The sequence below is a fragment of the Vombatus ursinus genome, unplaced genomic scaffold (genome assembly GCF_900497805.2).
Source record: "Vombatus ursinus unplaced genomic scaffold, bare-nosed wombat genome assembly UNPS02014841.1, whole genome shotgun sequence".
Classification (NCBI taxonomy): Eukaryota; Metazoa; Chordata; class Mammalia; order Diprotodontia; family Vombatidae; genus Vombatus; species Vombatus ursinus.
This window is the reverse complement of record NW_020954619.1, coordinates 29772331-29784529: the sequence shown is the minus strand read 5'-3', so window position 1 is coordinate 29784529 and position 12199 is coordinate 29772331.

Sequence of the window (12199 nt, the reverse complement as noted above, 5' to 3'; positions counted from 1 at the left end):
AGATAGAAGGGAGAGCAGATTAGGGGAAGAGGTATTGAGAATGCATGCCATCTTGGGGTGGGGTAAGGGACAAGATGGGGAGAAAATTTGGAACTTAAAATCTTATGGAAGTGAATGTTGAAAACTAAAAATATATAAATTTTAAAAAATAATTTTAAAAAAGATGGTTCTTAACAATAGACACAGAATTCATTAGAAGGCTTATACTCAAATTCTTACTAGTTTGTTAGGACCTGAAAGTGCTTGTTTTCTGAAGATCCCTAGAAGGCTCAGTCACCTCCATGTCATGATGAAGTACCAAATCAGGACTTTAGTAGAAACTTTATGTCAATTACCAATTTATGATGGATTATTGAATACTTTCTATTTGTTCAGCACTCTTCTAGGTTTTGTAAGAGATGTAGAAAATTGTAAAACCCACAGCATGCTACAAAAAGCTAATAATTTTATTGGAGTGAAAGGCACTACTTAGATAGATAGATAAATAGATAAGAACATAGACAGATTGAGTGAGCAAATGAGCAAACTTTTAAGTGTTTACTATATGTCAGCCTCTATACTAAGCATTGGGAATACATATTTCAAAAGAAGAAATCCTAGCTCTGTAGCCATATGAGAAATGATCTAAATTAACAATAATTAGAGAAATTAAAATTAAAACAATTTGGTTCTACCTCACAAATCAGGTTGGACAAATGACAAAAAAAAAATAAAAAGGAAAATGACAAATTTGGAAGGGTTAGAAGAAACAAGCATATTAATGCATTGTTGCTGGAATTGTGAATTGGTATAGTAATTTTAGAAAGCAATTTGGAACTGTGTTCAAAAAGTCACTAAACTATATGTACTATTTTGCCACCAATAGCACCATTATGCTTATATCTCAAAGAAATTAAAAAAAAAGGAAAAGACACCCATATTTATAATACTTATAGTAACTCTGTTTTAGGGGACAAAGAAATGGAAACCAAAGAGGATATGAATGAGCTAGGGACTGGATGAAGAAATTATAGCATATGCATTTAATGTAACACTATTATCATCTAAAAAATGATGAAACCATTTTAGAAAAACCTGGAAATACTTCTATGAACTGATGCAAATCGTGCCATAAGAAATGATGAATTCATTTCAGAAAAAATGAGGAATACTTCTGTGAACTGATGCAGAGCGAAGAAAGTAAGAGCAGGAAAAAAAAAACCAACATTTTTAAGACAAATAACTTTGAAATACTTAAAAACTCTGATCAATGCAATGATCAACCATGATTCCAGAACACTAATGTGAGGAATGCTATCTACCTCCTAACAGAAAAGTGAAGGATTCAAGATGAAAAATAAAAATTACATTTTTGAACATTGTCAATATAAGAATTTGTTTTGTTTTACTGTGGAAAAAAAAAGTCTTCTAAACATCTAGAAAGATGAGAAAAATAGGGGATGGAGTTGGAGGAGAGACTTTTAGAGAAGTTTGTAGATCGGGATTCGGGAGGGTGGGGGGAGGTGAAGGGGGAAGGACTTTTGGAGTGTGTGTGGTGTGTGGTGTGTGGATTGCGATTGGAGATCTGTAGATTTCACCAGACTGCCCATGGTGTCCATTACATAAAAACAGTTAAGAATCCCTATACTAGTAGATCACAAAATCCTATAGTGGGGCAGATTTAAAATGCCTCAAATTCTTTAGTAATTCAGTCCTTAAAAGTATAGATATGCAATACCTGAATGGCTAGTGCTGATGAGACTAGAGAAATAATATTATCTAGCAGTAAGCTGGGGCTGGGATCTCAGTTCTGCTTTAGGAAAGGTCAGTCTTAAGGAATCCGAACATTAGTAAACTATTGGCTAGATTATAAGAATCTGAGCACCTTAATGGAGACAAGCTGGACCTTACATACAGAAAGACTGTGGGAGGGATCTAGGAGTGGCCAATTAACTTGGGGTGACTGGAGGAGAAGTCTAAGGAGAATCTGAATGGGAGTGGCCAGTAAACTGGGGTGAACAGAACTCCTGGGGCCTGGACCAGGTGGCCAAGGGAGAATGGAGCCTAGCTAGGATTAAGAGTGGGAAATGGCTGGGGGCCATAGGGAGGTAAGACAATGGAGAGCTAGGCTAGATTAAGGGTAACAGAGAATTGGGAGATTGGGTGTAGCCACAATGAAAAGCTAGTTGATTGGATTATAGCCTAAGGTGAATGCCAGAGATTTGGCCATGTGGGAAAGTCCAGGGTTTTTCGTTTCTGGGGTGCAGATCCCAACCCCATCATTCCTCCCTCAAACATATTGGACCCAAATTCTTTTGGGGTAAAGGGAAGGTCTCGGCTTCTGAAACTGCTTCCTCCTGGCAAGGGGCATAGAACTGTGTCTGCCTCGAGGGGGTCTCAAAGAGGAGGTTGACTGGAACTGAGCACAGACTGCATCCAGGGAACGATGGGGGCACATTAGCTGGTACCCACTGTTTGCTACCAACTGTAGGTGAATGGCCTGTAGTCTGGAAGACACAAATCTAACAAAAAAACTTCAGGGCCCAGACATGACAGGATAAAGCATCGTTACCTCAGTTTGGATTCAGATAATTCAGTTTTCCAACCACGCAGTATCAAATCCACCTCATAACCAGACTCAGGAATAGCCAGGTAGGTAACATTCCTTTTCAAAGGAACATAATGGGAAAACTGAGCCAGAAAGATCCCATTTTAGACTGAGGCTAAAATTGTCCTCTCAGCTTTTCCCAATGCTGACTTCCCACAAGTATCACATTCTTTATGAGTAGCTTGTAGCATGTCTCAGATGGTGAATTGTTGATTTATCGATGGATTATTATGATCAATTAGACAACTCAAAGTAAAATCATGAGCTTTTTTCAAAACCTCAAACAGCAAGTTTCACTAATCACAGCTTAGGAAAAACTTTTCCAGGATTTACATCTCAAACTTTAATTTGTCCTTGTGTAAAAATCCAATCATTCGAGGTTATTTCTATATTCTCAACAAGCCATACATCACCCAAGCCATACATCACTTTGGCTAGCTTACACATTAAAACAATAACCAACAATATCCAAATTATTTTAGCGTAACCAAATTATGAAAAGTTGCTTGATGTAACTGATACAAAAAGCTCATCAGTTTGAAACTTGAAACAAACACATTACCAATCAGGTGACTTCAGTTTTGTTAAATGGATTTCCAAATTACTTTACAGAGAGAACCAACATCTTATTATTAACAATTAAAACTAAAACTTTATAAAAGAGTATGCTTTCTCAAGTTCAGAGGCCAGCTTCTTTACCTTGAGCAGGACGTGCTGAAGCTGGGTGATGCTTCCAGGCAAAGGTTGCCCCAGGGCCCAAGGTCATTGCCAGTGGGGGCCTAGCTGTAGTTGCTGCCCCTCCCCCCTCCTCCTTTTCCCCAGGTAGGACAGGGTGAAATTAAAACTGAGGGTGAAAGGGTGAAACTCTTTTCTCCTAAGAGAGGGGTTAATAGATACCCTCTTGACTCAAGGGAAGGGAGTGGAAGAAAGGAATGACCAGGGTTGTAGGGAGGTGTTTCAAAACTCCTTAATGATCAATCACAAAACCCCCAGAATCTGCCAAGACATTTTTAGCTGTTCTAACTTTTCCCTGTAACCTCCATGAAGGAGGATTCAGGGTTGTAGAGGAAAGGGAGTAAGTAGGCCTCAGGGAACCAAAAAGCAACTGCAGTTTTCCCCAATTCCCTAGCACCAAGAGAATTGACAGAATTGGGTATAAGCTAGGGAGTCCATCCTTGTCCTCTATTCTGTGGAAGGTGTAGCTAGGTCCATGGCCTTGAACCAAACCAGTGGACCAAGAGTGTGAGAGTGTCAGGCCAAGTGCGAGACAGCCTCGTAACTGTCTGCCAGAAAAGCACCTCCAAGCCTTGGTGCTTGGAGAGTAACCCCAACTGCAGAGAAAGAAAGGAGAGGAGGGAGGCTTACATACCTTCCTGTCTTGGATGAAAAATACCTTGGGGTGAGGCAGTTTCCCTGTACAGGCCCCCAAAATGTTGAGGTTTAGAGGTTTAGGGGTGTTGGGACCCCAAAATTACAACACCCAAAAGAATTTGACCCGAGGCTTCTTTCAGCCAAAGACAAGGTTTATTAGAACGTCTGTCATATTTGGCAAACTCTTAAGGAGTTTGAATGTTAGTAAACTATTGGCTAGATTTTAAGAATCTGAGCAGTGGCCAGATTATAAGAATCTGATCCAAGATCAGCTATTTTAAATGTAGTCTTTAATAATGAAAAAATAAAAAAACCCAAAACTTAGAAATGGAAAAATACCAAGGACATTTGTGAGGTGACATTTGTGCCCAGTTTAAATCAATACAGTAAGGGATTGCCAATTTCTGCATTTTAAAAAAAAAGTATTTTTTGTTGTTTCTGTCTTTTCTCCCTCAACACTCCAGTCTACTGAGATAACTAGGAGTTTAAACACATACATGTATAGATGCACATACACACAAACATACACTCATATACCTTTCTACTTTAGTTTTTGCCCTTATAATCGCCAGGAGCTAGACACGTTGCTGAAGCTGTGGTTGTGCTACTCTGTGAGTTAGGGAAGCCCCAGGACCTCTCTCCTCTCTGCTATCACTTGAGATCTTTTATTTTTGGCTAGGCAATGGGGTCGAGTGACTTGCCCAGGGTCACACAGCTAGTAAGTGCTATATGTCTGAGGCTGGATTTGAACTCAGGTCCTCCTGAATTCAGGGCCGGTGCTCTATCCACTGCACCACCTAGATGCCACTTAGATGCTCCCCCACTTGAGATCTTTAAAGGCACCATTTTAGGGAGGAAAACTTTACTCTCCAGTCCTGATATTTCATTAGCTTACACTCTTCCCATATTGGAAAGAATTACAGTTCCGATAGTCTTTAGCAACTTAGCTCCCCTGGCAGGCAGTCCAAACTTTGCTAGAGGAATGTTACAGAGAGAAGGCAGTTAAGGAAAATGAGAACAGGGAAAACAAAGAGCATTTGTAAGGAGGTCATTTAACATATTCATCCCACAAGAGCAGGCACCTAATTAAATGGAACTGATGTTACAGTTGCCTGTATGGTTCTCTCAGAGGATTCAGAAATGTTTGTTAGGAAAAGTAAGTATGCGTATGTCTATATTGATATTCTATATCAATATCTGTTTGTATATATTATATCCCTCTCTAGGGCTAAGGGTAGCAGAAAGCCCACAGATGGAAGAAATGGGCATTAAAATGAAGAATGCTATATTAGATTATATTGAAAAAAATGAACTTAGAAATTAAAGGGGAGTGGACAATACCAGACTCAAAGCTAGATCTGGTGTTATTCAAAGGTTATGAGGTCTTTGTGCATAAACATAGGTGTTAATACTCTCTCATTTTCAAAATAACATTGTATTTCTTTGTAAATACTTTAAAAAAATCTTTTACTTAAGAATCTGCTCAGTGAGGGCGTAAACTTCTTGAGGGAATGAACTACAGTGTTTCACATACAGGACACAATAAATGGGTGCTGAATTTAACTGAATTCCCATTTTCCACATTTTTCTTCAACTTACTTGCTCCTTATTTATAAACAATGCCGGGTTCACTTCATCTTTCTGAACAGTTTCTTGACTGGAATTAATTTTTTGTTTGTTTGTTTCAAACAAATTTATCTGTCCTTCATACAAATGGCATGGTTATTTTTATATTGGTAGGTTTTGTCTCATTACGCATCTTATGCTATGCATGTGCCAGGAGACTAAGTGATGGATGCATTTTCATAAACTTTATACAAACATAATATCTGTAATAAAAATCTTTATTGTGATTTTAATTGATAATCATGGAAGAGGGTGCACTCATGGATATTCTGCATGAATATCCTATTCTATAATCATAGGCAATAGAACTATCATAACAGAAAAAAACAAAAAGCACGAGTGAAAGTTAGAAATCACTCCTTAGGAGTTGGCTAGTACACAGTGATATCATTGCAAAGAGATCAGGCTCATGGTTTTGTGTGAGTGATACAGGAGAAATTATGTCTTTTAAGATTCTTCAAGAATTAGAGCAAGACACAACTCCACAGCTTTCTGAATCTGAACATTGTCTACAATGTCTATCCTAGTACCACATGTAGATCGGGTCATTTTAAACATTATAGATTTTTTTAATCATCTTTTTCTTCATCATCCTCCCCCTGCCCCTTTTTCTGAGATCTAGCCAAATTTCATTTCTCATGGTTTGCCTTTTTATTCTTAGCATCTAGATCTTCTGGACAAGTACTTCCTACAACACCCTCTTTAATGTTATCACATTATCATTATACTTACCAACATTATTATAGAGGCTCAAGTACAGGGGACTGATTAGCTCCTTTCATAATACCCAGCATGTAATCAGTATTCACATCCATGAATCTGATTAACCAATCTTCACATTGCTTTGTGACAGAAATTTGGTATTATTTTCTTTACCATATAGAGGAGCAAGCTAAAATCACATTGGTCTCTTTCATTGAAATAATCCATATTTATGCATTTTAAAAAGTGCATTACTGCACATAATGTTAGACTTTTTTGATATATTGGCTAGTTTTCCTGATTTTTTTCCCTTTTATATTCTCTGTTACAAGGGATGACTTGGGGGGAGGCAGGAATATACTGATGTAAAAATGAAAGCTGTCAACAAAACAAAATTTGAAGGCTGGATAAGGACTGTGTATTACTTAAAGGGCACTGTGTAGCATAGCATGGGATAGGCACTAGAATGAGAATATATATATATGTATATATGTACATAGTGTGTATGTGTGTATACACATATATATAATACACATATATATATAGATATATACACACAAACATATCAAACTAGAAGTACAATAAAAACAATTTAAAAATCCACAAACTTACAATAGAGTAATGGTTCATAGTTTAGAGCTAGAAGGAATCTTCAAAGCGACATAGTACAACTCACATTTTTATCAATGAAACTGGAGCCTAGAGAAGTAAATGATTTGCCCAAAATTACCTAAGTAGTAAATATCAGGGACAAGAACTACACCTAGGTCCTCTGATTTCAGAGACAAATATTCCGGACTTTAGCATAATATAAATGATTAATTTGGAGATGTATCAGTAAATAAACAAGAAAAGTTCTCATTTCTCTTTCACTAATCCTTAGAATTCAAGTCATTAAAGACATAGTAGAGTCACAATATCATGCATTTTTTAAATCGACACACTGAGTTTTGATAACAATATTAAGATTTGGTCTTCTGTATTTTAATGTTGTATTGGGTAGAGTTTCCCACATAGGAATGAAATTGATACATGACTTCTCAGAAATAGGTCAGCACAATGGAATGGAGGTAGGGCTAGCAATATTTGAATGCAAATTGCTAACACCTTTTTCTTACAGAAGATCAAGAAAATTGAGAAGATATTCTTTGAGACTTGACAGGGAAACTGTTGAAACCACACTAATATGCAACAATTTTGAGATTGTGATTCTGAAATAGTAGAATTTAAGTTGTTAAGGAAGTAAATTACCTCAAAATTCTGCCTTGATAATGAGTAACCTGATATATTTCTTTCCCAACTGAATCTTAAGTAGATACAATTCCTCATGATGACTGCAGTTTCTAAGCAGGTCTCAAATGCATTTGATTACTCTGTCTTTAGAGAATTACAGAATCTAAGTGCAAAGAGACCTTAGCAGCTATCTAGAACAAATCATAAACCAAAGGAATTCTTGCATTACAATTTTGAACAACTGGACATCTAGCCTTTGCATAAAGACTTCAAAGAAAGGAATACTTAACACTTCCATTGCCCAGCCCGTCCCTATTTTTGATAGCTTTAGTGGTTAGAAAATTTTTCAGCAGCATGGTACATTTGTGTGGCCTTGGCCAACTCACTTAACTTCCCTGAACCTCAGTTTCTCCATCTATAAAATGAAGGGATTGCGCTATATGGCCTTGCTGACCACCTCTGTTTTATATAAATAAACCTATGATCTTGTGTGAGCTCTAAATTTCCTTCCTTAGGAAGATTATATTAGCAAATGACTGGATGGTGGACTGGTATATAGAGAGAGTTGAGGAATAAAGTTCAACCAGAAGGTTATTGCAATAGTACAGGAGTGAGGTGATGCACCAAAGTGGCATGTATCAGGATGGTGGGTATGTAAGTGTAGAGAAGAGATCTTGAAAATATAATTAGTTCTGTTTTGGACATGCTGAATTTGAGATCTCTACAAGGCATCCAGTTCAAGACACTTAATAGGCAATGGGTAGTGCAAGAATCACCATAATTGAGTAGTTACCATTGTTTGAGATCAACCCAGAAGGTATGGTACTTGGTCAAGAAGGACATTCTGAAGGTTTCATTTTCTCTCATAATAATATATCCCAGAAAAACTATAGCCTTTTCTATTGTTGTTATCAGATTGACAAATAGTGGCATCAATATCCCTAACTAACTACTACCACCAACTAGCACTACTCCTCTTCTTGTGCTATCTTTATGTATATAATTTCTCATGTAATAGATTCTATGCCTCTATCATATAATTTTTATAAAACAAGAAGCTTCTCCCTCCTTAAACCATCTAGTTCTATTCTCTTAAGGAAGAGTCTCTGATATATATATATATATATGAACTCAAATTTGAACTCAGGTCCTCCTGACTCCAGTGCCAGTGTTCTATTCACTGCACCACCCAGCTGTCCCCTGATATTTTTTTAAAGTTCTAATTGTACAAGTGCCCCTTCACTTCCTCTTCCATTCTCTTCTTGACAAGTGTGAAATCTACCTTCTTCTACCTCACATCTCTCTCTCTCTTTTTATCCATTCAAGCTTTGCTTTTGTTTCCTTTATGAATCTTTATTCTATCTAACAACCTGGAGAGTGAAGAAGGTGCTCTGTAATTCCATTCACTTTTTCCTCCAGGAGGGAAATTATCCTAGAACATAAGTAACTTTCATTTAACTATGAAAGAAATGCAAATGTCCCACAATCTGGGCAAATCATGGATCAATTTCCATTACAATCCATAAAATTTGAACTTTTTCTGCTTCATTTATTGAAACTACTTGTGGGTGTTAGTACATGGCTAAAAAAATCTTATAGCCAATTATCTCTACACTAAACAACTTTTATCTCAAAAACTACCTACCCTTTAGCTATGTAGCAATTTCTTCTTTTGTTCTTAAATTTGGTAGATACCCTAATCCACTGTACCAATTTGCTTAAATCTCTAATTGTTTCACTTATCTTCTCTTATGTAATTTACCCCATATTACCAACTACTTTTTCTAGGTACTTCTTGAGTCTTCCTCTAGGCTCTACTCCTTAGAATTCATTAGCCAATTCTTTTTCAATCCTTCATAATCTGCTGTGTATCCTCCATAATTGTCCATGATCCTATATCTCTCTTAAACCTGGAAGTACAATTTGACAAGTTTATGGACTTAGAAATTTTCCTTCAAATTTTCCTCAATTTATCTCAAATTTTACCAAATTTATTTTCCCCCAATTATTCTTTGGAAAAGTTTCACTCATCCAAAGCCCTCCAAGTCAGTTACTCAGTCTGTTATCATTTACCACAATTCCTTCTCTCTCTTTTTCTACTCTTACATACCCACAAAAGTGGATGTGGGGTTTTCTTTTTATGTTTTCTAATTAAATAATTTAGTTTATCCTACTCCAGTGTTCTCACTGTGTAAATATATATGCATGTATATAACTGTGCATTTGTGAGATTCCAACTAGAAAGCTGAAGATTATCTAGGCCTAGGATTCTTTACATTTTTTTTTGTACCATGGACCATTTTGGCAGTCATATGACACCTATGGACCCCTTCTCAGACTAAAGTTTTTAAATTTATAAAATACAATACATAGAGTAATGAAGGAAATTGTGTTTAAAAAGATTCATTGAAATACATATTTTAAATGTCATAGGGTCTAGGTTAAAAACCCTTTACCTAGTTAAACTATTTAAATTTTACATGTGAAGATACTTATACCAGAGTGGAAATGACTTGCCTAAAATCATGTAATTTAAAAATAGCTGAGCCAGAGCAAGCACTAAAAAAACAGATTGGCCCAAAATGACTCTTTCCATTTTATCACACTGCAATACATATACATATTGTATTGTTGTGTGAGTATACATTAGATATATATGTGTATATGCATACATATGCATGTGTAACACATCCATGCTTACACACATGATTATATTTATACATATGAATATAATAGGACAGAAAGTATGATTTCATTTGTGTGCGGAAGACATTATGAGTAAACTTCCTTTTCAAATGTAGATTCTATGGAGGGTTAACATAGATACACGTATATACACATGTTAGTATGGCATTGTAGCTAGGGCCTCTGAATTAGGAAGACCTAGGTTCAAATTCTCTTTCTCCCCATACACTAGCTGTGTAATCATGGGCGAATCACTTAACCTGTCATTACTCCTGGCAACTATCTCTTTCATATTATAAATTGCAGTTGAGTTGATGATCTATAGCAGCTAAGTGAGTTTCTACATAGAGATTTCTCTTCCCTATACTAATGAAATCATAATGAAAACAAAATCTAAATATTAGTCATGCTTCAGATATAGTCATTAAATTCTACTTATTCTCTTGAGACAAAATCACCAATTCTAATATTTCCTTCTTCTTTAGAGCTGGCTAAAAGGCACAGTGGATATAGTGTTGAACTTGGGACCTAGAAAACCTAAATTCAAATGCTACCTCTATACTTAGTAGTTGTGTGACTCTGGATAGGCCTCCTAATCTCTCTCAGCCTCAGTTTTCTAATCTGTAAAATGAAAACAATTAAAGTCTTTCCCTTACAGGGCTTTTGTGCATATCAAATGAAATAATATAGGTAAAGTGCTTTGCAAAACCTAAAGCACTTTTAAAATGTAAACTATTATTGCATTGGAGATAATTTGGGGATAGGTAGAATTATTGTCTTTTGTTTCCCTTCTTCAAGTGCTGAGAACCATTTCTACTATTCTTAAGGCTTTACAGAAATCCAAATCTCCTAGATCACCCTAATAGACATCTCTTATGAACTTCCTTTGTCTATGATAATAATCACAGCAATCAAAGACCTCATTAAGTAAAACCATTGCTCTTTTAAGGACTGTAATTTTTTTTTTCTAAATGAGGAGGATGCTGAGTTTAAATTAAAAAAGAGGTATTGACACTGGGCTTTTTCATACATTTCCCCCCTTTGTTAATATGTTTAATTAATAGGGTTTATCTGCTTCCAATACAGGTAGGTGAACTTATGCTAGACATTTCCTGAAAGATTGGCTTAATGTGACTGGTCCATTTACTAAAAGAAAGAACTAAATGAAACTACTTCATGGTCTCCCCTAGCCTACTTTTCTTGCAATTTTATTATATAAGATTTAATATTTTAAGCAAAGGGTACTTTGATATTCATACGGAGGAGATATATTTCCATACAAAGAGAAAATTTCCAATCTATTCCAGAGATCTCTTGGTAATATTGCACTTTCTCAGTCAATGTTTACTAAGATTCCTTCTCTTTATGCATTACCCTTTACCCTCTCCTCCATACCCCTCCCCAATCTCATCTACTTCATGAACTGCTCCTCTTTGAATCAGCTACCTCTATTCAGAAATCTGTGCTAAACTTTGTTGGACATTAGGACAATGACCTGGTTATCTCTTTTACAAATATTGTAAATCTTCATGACATTTATGACACTTAACAAGTAACAATACAATACTATGAAATAAGGCTAAGATAAAGGCACTTCTTGTTGAGTATTTAAGTCAGAGTGCAGTATTAATTTCCTGCTTAGAGCTGAGTGAACAGTCATATTGCATAGCCTCCTTGGCAGATCTCAAAATATTAGTGACATTGACCATGCAAATCACAGATAAGTCATCATCGATCTCATTTCCTTGTCTAGAAATAACATTTCTTTTTCCTTGACGCAACTCCATTATTCTATTTTGTGTCAGAGAGAGACTATAAAATATACTACTGGTCATTCTTCACAAGGCTAGTATCATGTAGAGGGATAGACTGACATTTTGTCTTAGGAAGGAAAGCGAACAAATATTTATTAAGCTCTTACTAAGTGCCATATACTGTGCTAAGCACTTCACAAATGTTATCAAGTTTAATTCTCACAACAACCCTGTGATGGAA